At 41.5% G+C, this 19,784-nt stretch overlaps 1 pseudogene; it reads right to left on the bottom strand.

Moving 5' to 3' along the window:
- On the bottom strand, positions 8,168-10,253 carry LOC8072299 (annotated as a pseudogene).

Below are 19,784 nucleotides of genomic sequence, written 5' to 3'. Positions count from 1 at the left end.
TGTCATTAGTAAACTATCGGTGAATGAAATAAGTAACAAATAGGATCATTAATGTAGTAACAAATGGGAAGAAGAAGAAAGAAGAAGACAAGGTATGAACGATAACGCTCAAACGTTGTGGTTTCTAAGGCTATATATATATATATTAAGGGTGACCCTATATATACTAGTATAATACCCGTGCTAACGCTACGGTTTTACTTTAAGAAAGCTCATAAAAAACAAGCAAATGACAAATTTGGGTTTTATTTTAGGGAAGCTCATTGAGATAAGCAAATCATGATTTTTTTTGTCCATAGTTCAACTCTTACCCAATTGTAACGGAGCATTTATACAATCTGGAAAACACTTTTGCATAAGAAGGTATAATAAAGTTATTTGTCACATTAACCATCTATTTTACATTTTGTCTAAGTCCTTAAGCATACCTTTGAGATCTGTAGGTAAGCTTTCAAAACATTCATTTGCACGACTCTTCGAAATGTCCGCAAAAAATTCCACTCAGTGAAGTTGATAGCTGTGCATGGCAGAAAATAAGATAGGTTATTAATTTCCTATGCAGTGCATGGAATATACATAGAAATATTGTAAGCTTATATAGTGTTGATCTGTGGCAATCTTACGCCATCCCATATCTTCGTGAAATGGTATACAAGGAAGCTTCTCAATTTCCTATAGAAGAGCATATGTTTATTTGTTGTACATAAACCAATTAACTAAAAAAATAAAAAACTAAAAGATATATCATGTGTTGTTACACTCCTAATAATTTTTGTCAGTGCCAATTAACATATAAAAAGTACAGACATTTTGAATTTCATTGCTTGCATAGTCGCATTCACAAGATGCATCGTCTCATCTTGCATGTTCTGTAGATAACAGAAGCGAGGTACTCCCTCCGACCCATAAATAATTGTATTTCTTTGACTTTTATGATTCATGTTTGACCGTTTGTCTTTTTCAAAAAATTGTAATAAATATTCTTTATTTTTTCGTGACTTACTTTATTGTTAGATATATTTTACAATGATTTATTCATTTTATTATTTTAAAAAAATTAAATAAAACGAATGGTCAAATATGAATCGTAGTAGTCAAAGAAACATATTTATTTATGGGACGGAGGGAGTATAGATTTAGAAGCAATTGCCCACTGCCGTGTCGTGCCACCCGTGGGCCGTGCCAAAAGGCCCATGGCCGCATGCCCATATATACCAAGAACAAGTTGAGCACAACTACCAAAATATAGTATATGGTAGTAGAATACTTCAGTTGCTATACAGTAGACAGCCACGCGAAGGACAGGCGTCGGGGTAGGCGGGCCAACGCAGTGGCTAAGCGGCACAGGCGGGATGAACACCGGCGTTGGTGGAGGCAGCTAGGCGAGGGATGGGTGTCTGGGTTGGCAGCCTGTAGCTAGGCGGGGCAACCGCCGTTTGTTCGCCGGACTTGGCAGGGCTCGCGGTGGCCTTCCCGTGAACGGTGCCTCGTTCTGGTCACTGCGATCACCGTTGTTCGCGGGTCCCTCGAGGAACCCGCCAGCGAATCGCCGGACTCGGCAAGGGGAGGCCGCAGATGTGCGCCAGACTCGGCAACGGGAGGCTGTGGATGCGCACCGGACTCGGCAGGGCTGGATGTTGCCTTTGTGTGAATGGTGTCGCAGCCTGGTCACCACGACCATCGTCGTTCTCGGGTTTCTTAGGAACCTCACCAGCTGATCGTCGGAATAAAAAACGGGAGGCAAACGACCGTGCGTCAACGGGAGATGGCAGGCCATGGGTTTATTTTTTGATTCGTTGTTGATTCCTTTATTTTTTCACGGTGACTATTTCTTTCCATTTTTTTTGTTCTGTGTGTTTTTCTTCTGTTTCGAACACTGGTCGCCGAGGAGGTGCCGAGGGTGTGAAGCGAGGGCGTGAGGGGTGATGGTGTGAGAAGCGTGGCATCAAACTTTTTCTGTCAACCATCGGATATGAGGTAGGTGCTTTATTAGCCATTGATTTTAATGAAAACGAATTCTTGTGTACATTTTTTTAGGTACATAATGGTTGAAGGCTCTCAGCATGGGACACTTTCCTTGGTGGACATAAAATAATTCTAATTGGTGCATTATAGTAGAGAAGATATAGACTTTGTTGGTTTTGTGTGGAAGCGAACAATTGAGACACCATTTACAACACGGTAGAGGCAACAGGAGCATTAACTAATGCGGAGAGGTTCGTGTCGATGGTAAAATTTTGGATAGCAGCTAGGTCAGGAGAGTTCGGCCTAGGGTGCAAAAGACGTCACTAGAGAACATGAAGACAAGACATAGGCTAGCAGAAAGGTAACGAAGACATATGTAAAGATTTTTTCTAGATGATAGTTGGATGGATAACAAAAACCCGGAAGTTGCCCGCCAATTGTTATTAAATGAGTCATCACCCTTTTGTCACCTCTTTTCACCAATAATATTATTTTATGAGACCATATGATGATATCTACAAATAGTATATGTAATCTATGTTTGAAAAAAGATTACCCTACAATTCTATATTGGAGCAACCTAGAAAGTACAAGGAACATACTGTACCTTAGTAATGCTACTCACCAAACACAACTAGAATGTTATCCATTTCGAGTACAATTTTGTACTTGCAGGTGACCGTGACTTAACTATAAACAGGCATGTCCTTCAAAAACATATGTACTGCACGCTGTGTGTTAAATGTGTAGCTCGAGACCTTAGTTATACCACTAAATACTACATTTGTCTCTTAAAGTTGCAATTTCTAGAGTTGTCATAAGTCAATATTTTAAAATTTTGACCAAATTTATATAAAAAAATACTAAGATTTATAATACCAAATTAATACCATTAGATTTATCATATAATATATTTTTATAAGATATTTATTTTATGTTATAGATATTAATACTTTTTTTATAAAGTTAGTCAAAGTTAAAAAAAAATCAACTGAGACTGATTCATATTATAAGAGTTGAAGCTTTCAGGGATAAAGTATTCATAAGGCCATCCTCAATGGGAGTTTCATGACACAGTTTCCAACACATCAATATTTTGGAAAACAGTACATAGAAGTTTCATAGGGATGAAACTCGAGATGAAACTCTCTCTACTCTCATAAAACTCTTATCATCTCTCTTCATTAATATAGCGCCACATCAGTATATTTAATGTGCATAAAACTCTAATGAAACCCTCCTCGGCATTTCGTCAACCGCCTTAATTTTAATTTTAATAATAAAATAAAAACACCAAAAGCACGCGGCATATGGGCCTACCGCCTACTAGTTCCAAAAAATTTTGCAAAACACGTACTGTAGCACTTTCGTTTGTTTGTGACAAATATTGTCCAATCATGGATTAACTAGGTTCAAAAGATTCATCTCATCAATTCCGACCAAACTATGTAATTAGTTTTTATTTTCGTCTATATTTAATACTCCATGCATGCGTCTAAAGATTCGATGTGACAGAGATCTGAAAAAATTTGCAAAATTTTTTGGAAACTAAACAAGCCCTCGGCCACGCCGCGCCCGCACGCCATGCCATCCAGCGCCAAGTAGAAAACCCAATCCAGCGCCTCCACCTGTGCAAAATCAGGCAGCAGCAGCAGACAGGAGCGAGCACGCGCTTGCTTTGCTCTGCGCGCTCTTGTCCGCTATTATATGCAGAGGCAGATCGAGCCCACCCCCACAGGCCACCACCACCGGATAAACCCGTCGTCGTCTTCTTCCTCCCTCCTCTTCTGACTCTTGGGTGGGAGCAACAAAGAAAGAAAGGAAAGAAATGGCGGCGATGGGCGCGGTGCGGGTGCTGTGCGGCGCGGAGAAGGAGCGGGTGGTGGGCACGCACAAGGCGCCCGGGGCGTGCCCGCGCTGCGGCGGCGCCGTGGTGGCCGTCGACGTGGAGACCGAGCGCCGCATCCTCGGCCTGCCGCTGTGCGTCAAGAGCAAGCGCAAGTTCTCCTGCACCAAGTGCCTCCGCCGCCTCGTGACCCTCTACGGCTAGCTAGGCTAGCTAGCTCTGCTAGTAAGATTCGTCTCCATGGCGCGGTCGCCGGCGGCGGCGGGCCACTGAGGAATCGGCCGGCCGGAAGCTCGATCTCCGTCGACCGATCGACCTGGAAGATGCAAGGTACTGTAGGGAGTAGCTAAGCTATTGCTTCGATATTGATGAGCCGAAGACTAATGTAGTGTGTTGTTTTAGCCGGTAGGACTCGCTAATCAGTGATTGTAGCTGATTGTAAATGGTAGCAGTAGTAGCAATAATAACTGTACTTGCAGACAGTCAGCAGACAGCAGACGAGGACATCAGTCCGTAGGCACGTGGACTTCACTTGATGCCGCGGCACTCTCTCATTCGTGCTGGGATATGTAAATTGCGAATCTGTAAACTCTGTTAACTTTTGTAAAGCTAAGGGTTGCAGAGCGATCGACTTTTGAACCCGGAATGACTCTTGAATACACAGCACTCTTCTGAATCTGAACCAACAAATAAAACCGCCGGTTACTAGATTGCTTTTCTTCATGCTGGCCTCAACTCAAGATGGGAGTGGGACCGCACGGTAACTCAAGATGGATAGATCGACGCCTACTACAGGAGGAGTTAGAGTTAGTATTCGTATTGCCAGTTGCTCTCACTTCGGGAGTCAATTTGTGTATGGATTATTCCTGTGCGCCCAAGATATAGTAGTAATTAGCTGTGCATGATCTTCTGCTTTAGCATGCAGCAGTTTATTGGAGGGCGGTATATATGCCTCAACTGGCATCTCGAACGATTATACTGCTACCATTTCCAAACAGAAATATAAAACAGCGATTGTACTTGGAAGAAGCGGATCGGAAAAGGAATGAAAGGGAGGCGGAAACCCGCAAGGCCATTGGAGCAGACAAAGCGCGCGCGCCTGCCTCCACACACGTACACCCGCCGCCGCCTTCAAACGAACATGTGTGGCTGGATTCGGGTTGTTTTTCCTCAACTCCTCATGGTGTCAAAGACAAGACGATCCTCGCTGCTTTGCAGCCTGCATGCAGATCGATGCATTGCATGAAGCAGCCAACAAATCTGAACGTTGCACCAAAATTTGAACGTTGCACGCACGCACGTGCGCGATGAGAGCTGTCCTGACAAATCTGTATGCACGCAGCCGCCGACCCACCACAGGACGTGCATCATGTGCATGCAATCGAGGACGCAGTCTGAAGTCTGAACTGAAATGACAGGTGCAGTGAACCAGCGGCGGCCGGCGGCCGGCGGCCGGCACACCTCTTCTCCTTTTGACCTTTTCCCCGTCGTTTCAAAGAAACAACCTGCATGCATGCAGTTTTCGTCGACGCTGTACTATGACCATTCCAACCCAGATGAGATGATCAGGTGCACAACTTATCATGGTTGACCCCGTTACGGCAGATATGTCGATCAGCAGTCACGAGGTAGTAGTACGCGCGCGCGTCGGACTGCTGCTACATGTCCAGCTTTGGGACTTTCTTCCATACCAAGGCCTTGTTTAGTTCGTAAAAAATTTTGTAAAATTTTTCAGATTTTCCGTCACATCAAATCTTTAGACGTATGCATGGAGTATCAAATATAGATGAAAATAAAAACTAATTTTACAGTTTAGTCGGAATTGACGAGACGAATCTTCCGAGCCTAGTTAGTTCATGATTGGATAAAATTTATCAAATACAAACGAAAGTGCTACTATTCCTATTTTACAAAAAAAATTTAGAACTAAACAAGGCCCAATATATGATCGAGCCTAAAACTGAAAGCAACCACCGGAGGAAGTGCCGGCCGATTTGTTTTACATCCTGCTGCGGGCGCAAATATGAGATTTTGCTAATATCGACCGTCGTTCCTGATCGTGCCTGGCTCTGCACGTACGTCAACACTCTTATTAATTATTAGTGCGACTAATTAACTTATGCTACCTAAAAAAACCAACACCTGCTTCTGGAATTAGGGATGAAAACGGATCGGATCGGTGCGGATAATGCCTTTCTCATATCCTAATCCGCTTTTCTTTGTCGGATTCGGTGCGGAGCGGATAATACACGGATGTGGATGTGGATACGGTTTTTTTTGGTAGTCGGAACTGGTACGGATATGGAGCGGAAACGGATCGGAGACGGATTTTAATAGTCGAGTTACATGTGCATACATAAAGAATTATATGCTTGTGAAGAATTTATTTAGTACAGAACAAGAATAGACAATAGATAATAATCTTGCATTGCATTCCATGTTGCTGCTCTCACACTAATAATTAACACTTAACATGATATCTTCATCAAAAAATAATAAGTTATTAGCCAATAAATAATAGCATCTAGCAAATTTCTTAATTTAAAAATTAGAACATTAAACAACCACATCATAAAATAAAAATCCTCAACTAACAAACTTTTTAAAATCCTAAATTCTTTTGTCTTGGAAGAGAAACCTTCGGATATTCTATTTTAAACATCGGATAATCCGCATAAAATTTGCGGATAATCCATATCCGCCGGATTTTACCTATTCCATATCCTACACCGTATCCGCAGATTATCGGATTCGGATTATCCATATCCGCACGGATGTTAAAAGTTCTTCTCCATATCCTCAAAATTTGGATTCGGATCGGATTGGTTCGGAGAATTATCCACACCACTTTCACCCCTATCTGGAATCTTCATAAGGGGAGCAAATAAAACGTGCGTCGCACCGCCTCTCTTCGTGCACAGCTTAACATTTATTTTCATTTTTCAAAAAACAAAGTATAATTAATGTTTCAGGCAGGCACGAGGCAGCTTGAACAGGAAATGAGCAACTTGAATGGTACACGAACGTGAGAGTTGACCTGGGCCTTGTTTATTTCAAAAAAATTTTGGAAAATCGATACCGTAGTACTTTTGTTTGTATTTGATAAATATTGTCCAATCATGCACTAACTAGGCTCAAAAGATTTGTCTCGTCAATTTCGCTAAAACTGTACAATTAGTTTTTATTTTCGTCTATATTTAAATACTCTATGCATACGTCTAAAGATTCGATGTGACGGGAAATCTAAAAAATTTTACTAAATTTTTTAAAACTAAACAATACCCTGAGATAAATAAAGTACCTAACGCCCGACAGCAGGCCGGCATCAACCTGGAACTGAATCGTGTCGTGCTTGCTCACTGCGGTAACGGAACAAGCAAAGATATGGTACTCCCTGCGGTGCGGCTGAATATACACCTACTTCTCGAAAAAGGAAAACTGCGTGCGTTCGCACAATAAATCAGACATGCCATAGTTTATCATGCAAACGAAAAAAACATTCTGTGCGTGGTTCTGTGAACCAGCCATTGCTTGCAGCCGGCGGACTTTTTGTTTACATCTTTTTTTTTTCAGAGAGAAACTACAGGCAGGGGCAGTTTTCCATCGGAAACCTGATGCAACAAATTAATCGAGATGATCGTCTGCATACATATATATTCAGATTTAAAAAAAATGGCATCCACGCGACCATGACCTTAGAATGTTTACAGATGCTTTAGGACTCGCAAGGTGCTGCTGCTACTACTTGGTACTATGCAAACACAATACTTTAAGGTACTCCCTCCGTTCCTGAAAGAATCAATTCCTAGAATCCGTGCCAGTCAAATTTTTTAAAGTTTGACTAACTTTATAGAAAAAAATAACAACATCTATAATATAAAATACACATTATATGAAAATATATTCTATGATGAATCTAATAATACTAATTTGATACTATAAATCTTAGCATTTTTTTCTAGAAATTTGGTTAAAGTTTAAAAAGTTTGACTTAGGACAACTCTAGAAATTGACTGTTTCGTGGACGGAGGGAGTATTCTCAATAGGAGAACACCACGACGACGACGAGGACTCGCAAGGTGACAGCCTATGAGCCACTTGTCCGTGGTGTGGCCGTGTGCACCACGGACCGTGGTGCAGGGTTTATATAATTCTCTGTATAATCCTAAACGCATTGTGTTTGCAAGGAATTGGGTTATAAGCGAACGAGTGCTACAAGACAGTTTAAAATACAATCAAGATTAATCATGGGTTCAATAACAATTGTAATTGCCTACATACTTGTAAATACCAGATCAGATTCGCGCTTCCGAAAGGCGTCCCATCTTGGACAGATGTAAAAGCCAGGATCAGAAATGCATTAAATATAATCCCAAACCTCCGGATAAATGATCAGATTTCTTCCATGTACATCTAGTTCCAAACATCAAAACTGCATGCATATTCATCCACGATCAAACTTCCTAAATGTAAAAATAAAGGATAGCACAGAAAGTCTTCTCCGAACACAGGGTACTATCAATGAGCTTGACCATGAACCTAATTCATCCTTTTGATTAGCTCATTGATGTAGTTCTCACGGTTATAGGCATCACCACCCTCCACATACTGGTTCCACTTCTTCAGGCCTCCCAGTGGCGCCTTCAGCTTGAATGGCCACAGGAAGTTGTTCGCCTCCTTGAAGTGTGGGCCGACAGTCATGATCTCATGAACAAGATCCTCAATGCAGATGATGTTGTGCTTGCCCAAGCCCTGATAGAACAAAGGTTGAAGATCATTATGTAAATTGTCAAATACAAACAAATCACACGAATCAGGTGCAGATTTCCCAGATATAAACCTCCTCAATGACTTGGTTGTTGGACAGAGGGATCCTCTGCTTGTTTAGCTTTCCATAGCCCCTCTTGTAGATCAACTCCCTGACACTCTTCAAGTTCGGGTACCTAAACAAGATTTACCACTTTAGTAAGGTCAATAAAAGATGAGGGGCCACCAAGCTAAGATAAAGGAACTAACTCCACTCAGTCTGCTTCAAGTTTTTTCCCAAGTTTTATCTATATTAGTATTGTTTAAAGGAAACTAATTGAATATACATGCATCACTGTGCATCTTCTCTTCATCAAAAGCAACTCTGATAAAAGAACAGAATGTAGAATTTCAGAGCCTTGGTTGCGCTTGTAATCTAAAGTCCATATTTAGTAATGTAACAAACTATTTTTTGTAAAGAAAATTACTGAAAGATATATCAAAATTGGCAGCAAGACAAGAATTAAATCAGTAAATAAAATATACCCATATGCAACATAGGGCTCAACCCTACGAAGCATGTTAATAGTAGCCTTGTTGACCTTCAGGAACACACCGTTGAAGATCTGAAAAAAAATGTTCAGTCTAACGATATAACAAATAAGCAAAATTCAACTAGCAGAAATGCAATTGTAACAACAGATATTGGTGAACACACCTGCCTCAAACGCAGAAGCTGCAAGATCTTCCTGGTCTTAAGGTGCATGGCATTGATACTGTAGTTTCAACATCAACAGAATTAGAAACAAGCAAGAGCATACAAACTCCTCCATATGATACGGACATAAGAATATGTGTCTCACCCACGGATGCGGACCACGAATAGCAGGTTTGCCTCAGGAGTGACATAGAAACCACCCTTCAAAAGGGCCTCACGCTTAAGCTGCACCAGTTCCTTCTCCTGCTCACCAAATATCCACATTAAGCAAACAAATAACACCTCGGTTCTCTATTTCATCAAGAAAGCATCTTAATATGGCAATGATCCTTAATGCTATACGAAATCAGAACCATCTACTGATAAAATCATCATATGGCTTTTATACTACTTACAGTGGCACACAATGCACAACAATATTCTAGATTGCTTACAGTTGTAACAAGAGTACTGGTCCATAGAAATGATTCTAAATTGCTTGGGCTAGAACATCTCGCAACAAAAGCATTAATCAGCATGCGTTCCAAATGCACTAAGCAATATAGCAATTTGTTGTACGGTAAGCAGAGCAGCTAACCAGTCCTACTACTGCTGCCCTTGTAAACCATGGGTAGTCACATTCGCATAACTCGCTCCGGATAAACGTGGGGTCTTGGAGACATGGACCAATACAATCAGAACCAGATTCAACAGGCCATTAGGATGAAAATAACACGCCATACGCAAAGCACTACCACCCACCGCGCACGAATAGTCCACAGACAGGTTAGATCGATCGGGATCAAGCGATCTCACCTGGGCATCGTACTCCTCAGCGTACTGCTTGGCGCGGGTGAAGATGAGCTTGCGGCTCTCGATGGACTTCTTCTTCTTCTCGGCCAGGGCCTTCTCCTTCTTCTCGGCGGCCCACTACTCCTCGCGCTTCTGCTTGCGGAGCACCGACTCCGGCACCGCCACCTTCGCCGCCTCGGACGACATCTGCCACGGTCACGGCCCAACCAACCAGTAGTCCTCAGCCACAGATTGAAACGCGCAGCGAACAACGAGAGCAGCAACAACGTGCGGCGTGGTGGCTCACCTTACCTCGACAAGCTGCGGAGGAGAGGGGGGTCGCGGGGAGGGCGGAGGTGCACGAACGCGGCGGCGGGAGTGGGAAGGGCTGGTTACGTAGGAGGGGTTTGGTTGCTAGGGTTTGTGGTAGTGATCGGACGGTTGGGAACGGTTCGAGACGAGAGCGTGTGATGGTTGCCTGTTGGCATGGGCGGAGCCGGCGGGTAGTTCACCACCCTGGATTTTTAGACCAAAACTTTTTAGTACTCAGCAAGCCCATGAGAAATTAGCCTACCTGCTTCCCATTCTTCCTCTCGCAGAGCAAAGCGCAGGCACCCGACCCCCTTCCTCCCGACACCGACGCGAGCTTCCAGCGTGAGCGGCCGAGCGCCGGCGTCCGGCCTCTGGCGACCGCACCCCTCGCCGGCCGCCCCCGACCATACCACCCCACGAGGTCCGCCGCGCGAGGTGACGCGTGATGGAGGTGGAGGCCGGCACCGAGGCGCTGGCCCTCGTGGCCGTGGGTGCGCGTTGCGGCACCTTGTTGGACAAGTGCTTTTCTCGACAGCCCGCTGCCCCGCTCGCTTCAGTCGGTTTTCTCTTATAAACAATAAATACTTTCTGTTATATTTTACCAGCCAAGTGAACAAGACGCAAATACAAAAAAAATACTATAATAACCAAATTAAAAAATAAAACTAAATAAGACCTTAGTTTCTAAATTTTTTCAAGATTTTCTATAACATTGAATCTTTAGACACATACATAAAACATTAAATATATACAAAAGAAAATAACTAATTATAGAGTTTGACTATAATTTGCGAGACAAACTTTTTTACTCTATTTAGTCTATAATTAAATAATAATTATCAAATACAGATATAAATGGTACAGTAGCTAATGCCAATCGTGATCTAAAAAAAGTAGTTAATGCCAAAAAAATTTCTCAACTAAACAAGACCTAAGGCAGAGAGAATATGTACGGAGAAAAAAAGGGGAGAAGAAAAAAATAGAAAGGCAATACACATTTTATTGTTTTTTAACTAGTGAATCTAAAGCTCGAAACAACTAATAAGTCATGGCTAAAAATTCTATTCGTTGGTTTACTGTGAGACAAAAATACTACTGAATAACCGATAGATTAATAGCTGAAAATATTGTTCGCTAATTTGTTGTGAGAGAAAATATTGTTGAATAATTAATAGACTCGACAAATAGTGTCAAGCAAACAAGCTATCTGAGTCAGAGAAGTTACGGCTGAAGTTACTTTAACCGGAACTAAAACTCCAACAAACAAACTCTGAAATGAAAAAAAAGGAAGGACCACCTCCAGTTCCGGACATATTTATGTATTTTTTATAAACTTTAAAATGTGTTATCACAATTTGGTTAACGCAATTTGATTAACTTATAGCTACGTATAATACTTTTTTTTTGGACATGTGAACTTGTGAAGAGGATATAGTGGGCCGTAAAAATTGTTTGGAAATCGCTACGTTGTAGTGCCGGAGCGGCCCAGCTACCCGACGCTGGACCTGGACAAGCATACACTGCGCGGGTGTCAAATGGACTAGCCATCGTATGTGGGCCGTTTTATTTCTGAGCCTTTTCTCTTCGGAAAACTTGTGCTGGGCACAGACTATGGTTGCATCGCCCCGAAATAAGGTCCACCAAGGACCATTTTCCACTTTTGTCGGAAAAAATACATCGTATGCATATCACACTTGTAAACGTACTCAAGTCGATGATTGCCCTAGCTTTATTCTAAACCTCTTGGTGCACGATGTAACTATTTTATCTATTCAATAACATTTTACTTTTGGCTAAAAAAAACACGCATGCCCGCTGCCATACAAACACCTTCAACAAGACTAATACAGTAATAACTATGCAGATACACAAAGCCACGATAAATACGTCTATAACATTGTTGGCGGGCAAGTCACATATATCACAATAAAAAAGACACTATTAAGGGCATGTTCTATACGCATAGCTAATTACTAGATGAGTTAAAAATTAGTTTAAATTAGCTAGAGTTGGCTAGTTAGTTGATTAATAACTAGTCAGAGTATTTATTAAAAATTAGTTCATCTATTAGCCTTCTTATTTAGATGCACTAGAGTTTATTTGAGCTAAGATTAGCAAACTAGCAGTTAGCTTAGGGTATCCGAACATACTCTAAATTTTGGAATAAATTCAGAAGAAAAAACAATGGCCCGTGTCGTCGATCACAAGAACTAATCAAAGTTTGCAAAGAAGACGCTGGTTTCATGGAGAAACTATTGCGAACGAATAGAAGTGATCCACTCTCCAAATTTTCTTGCTCTCTAAAATTTTTTATAAAATAAATACTGTAGCACTTCATTAAATTTAATAAATATTATTTAATTTTAGATTAACTAAGTTTAAAAAATTTATCACGCAAATTACGAATAAAATGTGCAATTAATTATTATTATTATTATTATATTTAATGTTTTATATATGTATTTTAAGATTAAATGTAATGGAGAATTTTAAAGTTTTTATAATTTTTTTTTGAAGTAAACAAGAGCTAAACTATGGCCCTGTTTAGTTTCCCACCCAAAATTTTTTTCACCATCCCATCGAATCTTTAGACACATGCATGGAACATTAAATGTAGATAAAAAAATAAACTAATTACACAGTTTAGTTGAGAATCGCGAGACGAATCTTTTAAGTCTAGTTACTCCATGATTAGCCTTAAGTGCTACAGTAACCCACATATGCTAATGACAAATTAATTATGCTTAATAAATTTGTCTTGAAGTTTCTTGACGAGTTATGTAATTTGTTTTTTATTAGTTTCTAAAAAACCCTCCCGACATTCTTCCGACATATTCGATGTGATAAAAAAAAATTTTCAATCTAGACTAGAGTAGCGAGCAGCGAAAGCAAGTCTACAAAAGTCAAAGAGATGGCAGAGAGATCTGTCTGAAACAGCGTCAGGTCAGGTATCTTGACCATGGTCAAGACGTCGCAAGCAGAGCACGGCCTTGTTTAGGCCTTGTTTAGTTCCGAAAAGTGAAAACTTTTCGGAACTGTAGCATTTTCGTTTGTTTGTGACAAATATTATCTAATCATAGACTAACTAGGATCAAAAGATTCGTCTCGTGATTTCCAGCTAAACTATGTAATTATTTTTTGTTAAATCACGAGACGAATCTTTTGATCCTAGTTAGTCCATGATTAGATAATATTTATCATAAACAAACGAAAATGCTACGGTACTAAAAACTTTTCACTTTTCGCAAGCCCACGGTGGCAGAGGCTGCCTGCCCTGGTCGGTCGTCGACTCGCCGGGTCTCCGCAGTCGGCAGTTCCCCACGGTGCCGAGACCACGTGCCCCCGCGATTCCTTCCAGCAACCGGCAGGCGGTCCGTGCGTCGACACGCAAGCCAAAGAAAAAAAAACGCTGGGCGGTGCACCCATCTGCACGCCACGTGATCTCTCGCTCGGGCCAGACTGCCACTGCTCTCGTCGGGTCCGGTCACCTCGACCCCTGTCCTGTTTTTTCGCTACTGCACGGCCGTCGGCCGGACCGCGTTCACTCGTTTATCGAAAGGACGCCCCTGAAAGGGTTCTCGTTTTCACTCAAAAACTATTGTTTAGTTTCCAAAAGTTTTCGGTAGCAGTTTCGTTTGTTTATGACAAATATTATCCAATCATAGACTAACTAGGATCAAAAGATTCGTCTCGTGATTTACAGCTAAACTGTATAATTAGTCTTTTTTTCGTCTATATTTAATGTTTCATGCATGTGCCGCAAGATTCGATGTGACGGGTAATCTTGAAAACTTTTTGGTTTTCAGGTTGAACTAAACAAGGCCTAAAAACTTTTAAAAATTTGTTATCATATCAAATCTTACAATACATGTATAGAGTATTAAATATAGATAAAACAAATATTAATTACACAATTTGACTATAAATTAGGAAACGAATCTTTTAAACCTAGTTAGTCCATAATTGAACAATACTTGCCAAAAAAACTTTTCAAAATTTGTTGTCGCATCAAATTTTGCAGGACATGCATAGGTTATTAAATATAGATGAAAATAAAAACTAATTACACAGTTTGCCTGTAAATTACGAGACGAATCTTTTAAACCTAGTTATTCCATGAACGGATGTTTGTCAAATAAAATCAAAAGTGCTGTAATGTCAAAATCCAAAAAAAATTTGATCTATAATTCACCCTAAAACCAAAAAAATTTCAAGATTCCTCATCACATCAAAGATTCCCCATCACAACGAATCTCGTAGAAATACAGATGAAAACAAAAACTAATTGCATAATTTGTTTGTTAATTCCCCCCCCCCCCAAACTTTTTCTGATATTTCTCGTCATATCAAGTCTTACGACACATGATGAAGCACTAAATATAGACAAAAAAAATTTAATTGTACAGTTTACCTATAAATCGCGAGATGAATCTTTTAAGTCTAGTTAGTCTATGATTAAATAATAATTGCAAATAAAAACGAAAGTGCTATAGAACCAAAAACCAAAAGTTTCTCGAACTAAATAATGAAGTCCGCTGGTATTATTTGCTGATTTTCTAATAATTTTTTGTTCATTTAGGTTTATCAGCCGAATCTATTAGCCATTCAATAATAATTTTCTCTCAAAATAAATTAGTTAATACTCTCTCTATCTCAAATTGTAAGTCATTCCAAGAATTTTGGAGAGTCAAAGTATTTTTACATTTGACCAAAATTATAGAAAGAAATACTAAGAATTGTAACGTAAGGTGAGTATTATATGAAAATATAATTAAGAAAGAATCTAATGATACTTAGTTAGTTTTATAATAATTATTATTTTATCATATAAATTTGATCAAATTTAGAAAAGTTTGACTCTCTAAATTTTTTTAGAATGACTTACAATTACAATTTAGAATGGTTAGGATGGAGAGAGTAGTATTTTATGTCGTAACTTATCTGCTAGTCGCTAGCGCTCGCTGCACGGCCATCCTCCTCCGCCTCGTCGCTGTCAGCAGGGACGATCGAGCTTCTCGCCGTTTCCGTGCATCGGTTCTTTGTGTCGTTCATGTTCCCACCAACCCGTACTCCCGTGCCGACAACCATTGGCGGACTCAGGGGGGGCTGCAGCCCCTCTTGGGTTCAAAAAATGTTTAACAGATTTTTTTTTAGTAAAAGATTTTATGTATTTGGTATTTTCTATGTTTATTTTATAAAATTTTTTGTATTTAAGCACTTTGAATCAATATCGAATTATTAATCTTAGCTAGATCTATTAGTGTATTAGATTGAACGAGAAAAAAAATAGCTATATTGTTTAGCCTCCTTTTGGTCCGTTCCTGGATCCGCCACTGGCGACAACCATCTTTGGCTCTTTGTATGCCAGATGGCACTCCATCCCGTGCGTCGCTGACTCGCTGGTCGCTGCCACGTGTATCCAACGCTGTCGGCGTATACGTGCGTGGTTATACGATCATGCATACTACTACTTGTCTGGCTAACGACTCGCGGCCTGTCATTAGCAGCCCATAATGCACTGATAATAATGCATATTTGCTTCCAGTTGCAGAATGCCTACGGGTCAAGACATTCTTCGCGTACAGTGGCCGGCCACAATGATTCCGTGAGAAAGCTACAAGAAGATAGCAAGTGTTTCTAGCCGAGTCGACGCGCGAGCAATGAGCCACGAGCCCATGACACGGTAGCTACGAGTAGGTGTTCTGCATGCGGCGGAGGGCGGTCGTGACGACGACGCGTGTGTACGTTTGGCAACCCCCGGAATCCACACCCACGTCACCACAAGATTGGGCCGATTCATCAATATCAAAAGGCTTCCGAGAGTTCTACTGTAGCTGCTTACTGTACTACTCCAGCTACATTATTTTTTTTCTCTGTTGGGAGAACAGAAGTGCTCGAAGAAGGAATAAAGTGGATGATGACGATACATCAGGTATAACAGGTCAAATCACCGGTGTCACTTTCAGAATGATCTGCATTCTACAAGCGTCTCGAGTGCTACCCCAGTTCATCTCATGGCTTTGGACCTTTGGTCGATATGCTAATTAATCTCCCCTTACGTGAGAAAATTCCATCCGGCCCATATCTTCCTCGGTCTTTTTGCAAAGCCGAACAATGCAATTCACTTGGGCGCTTTTTCAGTATGCTACACGTACTGACAATGCTTTTGAGTTGTTGAATGTGCGCTTTGGTGTTACCTGTAAGTTTTGGAAATGCTTTTCTTACCTCTGTGTTTTCCTACTGAAAAAGCTCTCCGGCCGGGTCCGGGGTTCACACATTCAGACTTGGGTGTCCTTCCGTTAAAGCTTTCTAAATTAACCATTATTTAGCTCGAGGCTCCGGTTCTTTAACCGCCTGGGCGAGGTAGAAGTGAAATTAATTAACGTGACGGCCGCCGAAAGGAGAGGGAACATGACTTCGATGGCAAAGCATGCATGGTCGCAACGCATGGATCGAACATTGGCATCGGACAAATGAAGGATCAAAATCGAAGGGAAGCATCACTAGACTACTCTACTTCATTCTCGTTTTCGGTGAGAGGACATTGCGTGCTTCTGCGTGTCGGACGATCGATCTATCTACTCCTCAAAGTTGGTCTCAGTTAGTCTATGATGACGTGTCGACCTGTTCATCTACTCCCTCATCAGTTCTAAAATAGCTAATCAAACGTAGACAAAATATACGATTTTATTATATTCTAGTAAATATGTCAATACGTTGCAATAGGTAAAAAATTATAATTACACACACCTAGCCAATATATTCGTAGTGTAGTATTTTCTATAATCACTCTTATATAAGGAAATAACCTGGCTTGTTTTAATTTTTTAGTGCGCATGAGTTGTTATGCTAAAATACTAATGTTTTTCCTCTTCTACATATTGCTTATTATTCGCCCATCACAAAATAATTACACTCACTTCTCCTCCAGAAGTTAATCCTTAATAAATATTTAATATTTATATTGCGTAATAATTAATAATTATTGTTAGATAGACCATAGAATAATATCTTCTATATATAGCTAAATTTAGAAAACCTCTAACTGCCACATCAGTTAAATACAGGAGATCATGGGACTGCCAAGTACGATAAATACAGGGGTAGATCTAAGATTTCGAAATTCTATAGGCATGCATCGTAAGATTTGAATATGCACTATCATCATGGCTTATCAAACTATCATCATGGATCTTATCGGACTGCTTGTGTCCATCCGCTTAGCTGCAGCACTACAACCACCGCCACATCACCGCCTTCGTTCCAAAGTCTGACAACATAAAGGCGGAAGTTTCATACCAATTTTTTTTGCAGACACATCGATGCTCCATCCTCGATTTTCTGGGACACAATTCTGGCAGCCATGAAGAATGCATGGTGCTCCTCAGCAAAACCCCGGCTGACGCGCGTTCATGAGTCAGCATGTCACGTAGCGGTCAGATTAGCCGACGCGAGCTCCTCCGCCTCTATCAGCAGCCAGCTTGGTCGAAGGTATCCCTCTTGGCGACATCATAGACCAAGAAGATGGCAGCAGCTCCTCTGTACAATGATCTAGTATCATAAGATGAGAAACCTATTCGTTTGGCCGATAAATTACGACTAGAATTATTGTTTGCTGATTAGTTGTGAAAGAAAAATGTTGTTGAATGTTTATGAAATTTTGTAGATAAGTTTAAACGAATAAGCTTGCTTCTTGGTCGGCTGTGTCAGAGATATGAAGCTTGGTGGATGTGTTGTCGATGTTTATGATACGTGAGGGCTCTCGAAGCCGATGGTGGGTCGAGGTCCGACATTCGAAGATGAGATAAAGATTGAGTAACCGACATTCGAAACCAGCTACCGAGCTAGTAGCTATTATTGTGCTTTGTTGGTTTGACTAATAAGTTATATCTATTTATCAATTTATTATAAAAAAATACAGCTAAATAATTGACAGATTCAATATTCAAACAAACGGATCCACTTGTGGTGTGGGGAGCTCGTGAGGGCCTCGTCACCCTTTCCCCGTCAAGTACAACAAAGCCCATCCACCACCCACTGTGACCAAAGAGAAAGCCAAGCGGTTCCGATCCGTCCTCCGGGGAAAGGAAAAAAAAAAAAGCAAGACAGCGAACAGGTCACCCTGGAGCTTCAGTTTCAAGTTACCAAAAGTTCAATCGAGCGAGCTCTAAGGCAACTGCACGCTTTCGAGCGCGTGTAAAGCTCAAAGACTTCCATAATTCCGATCGCCCGTACGTGGCTGCGAGCGAATCCGGCCCCAACGCCAGCTCCTCCCATTTGCCTTGCCGTGTTGTTGGGAAAAAAAGACCCCGTCGTCGTCGTCCGATCCGAGCACACGGCCGGACCACCCATCGAATCCTCGCTGGATCCAATGATCTGAAAAAGCACAGCACTCTTTCGAAATTGGATGCATGTGTACATTGACAGGTCATGCATGTAGAGAATAGAGGCATGTTCTCGTGCATGCGTCGCCTTGCTTTCGATCGATGCGAGCGAGCGAGGATGCGTTGTGTGGCGGCGAGGGTACTTGAGCTCATGCGTTCACGCCGCTCGGCGCGGGCGGGCCAGGTGGTGTGCAGCAGTGGTGGACGGCAAATCTGCGAGCCCGAGCTCACGAGGGGCCACATGGACGCTTTAATTCTGTTCACGCACCATGATTAATTCCTAGGAAACATTTTTGGCTTGGTCGGGTAGATCGAGCTCTAGCCAACCTCTCGCACCAATCAGCCGAGGAAACTGAACCTGGAGTTGATTAGTATTTGATAGACAAATTTAGTACGTAGAGGGCTCGTAAGTCGGATTTAATTTAGGTGTTGATGCACTCATACTTCTGCAAGAGTAATGGTGAGGAACCAAAGCAACAGTTATCATGCGTAGTAGTACGTACTCCTATCTATTCCGATAGCAAGTTGATCTCCCGGGAAATTGAAAGGGCCGTAAACAGGCTATATTACGCTTTTTGCATGTCGATAGCGAGCACCATCTAGCTGCGAAAAGGCAACACTTCCCGTGTGAGAACGATTAAAAGCGGCATGTCTAAAGTAACAAATATCTCCGAGGCACAATTGTTATTAGGCAAAATGCAGCTGGTGTTCTCGAAATATCTAGACACACGTCGACATGGTCCGCCGCTCCACATAGCTCCCCCGACCCCGAGCATACACAATGCTTTCTACGACAGATTTGCAACACACGCGAACAAATTTCTCTGAGCTGCTCTCCGATCGATAGTGCTTGACCCCATTCGACGTTGATCCGTTCAGCCAAATGCTAATCTCCAGCTCTCCATTGGGCCCACCTCCCGGTGGCACCTGAGCTGAACATCCGTAGCAAAATGCTGGACACGTACCTCGGCTCAACCACAACAAAAAACTGCAAGGTTTAAACTGTAAAATATACACTCCGAACGGCAACTCTCTCGGTTCG

Source organism: Sorghum bicolor, chromosome 6 (assembly GCF_000003195.3).
Source record: "Sorghum bicolor cultivar BTx623 chromosome 6, Sorghum_bicolor_NCBIv3, whole genome shotgun sequence".
NCBI classification, from domain to species: domain Eukaryota; kingdom Viridiplantae; phylum Streptophyta; class Magnoliopsida; order Poales; family Poaceae; genus Sorghum; species Sorghum bicolor.
This window is presented reverse-complemented; position numbering and strand designations above follow the sequence as displayed.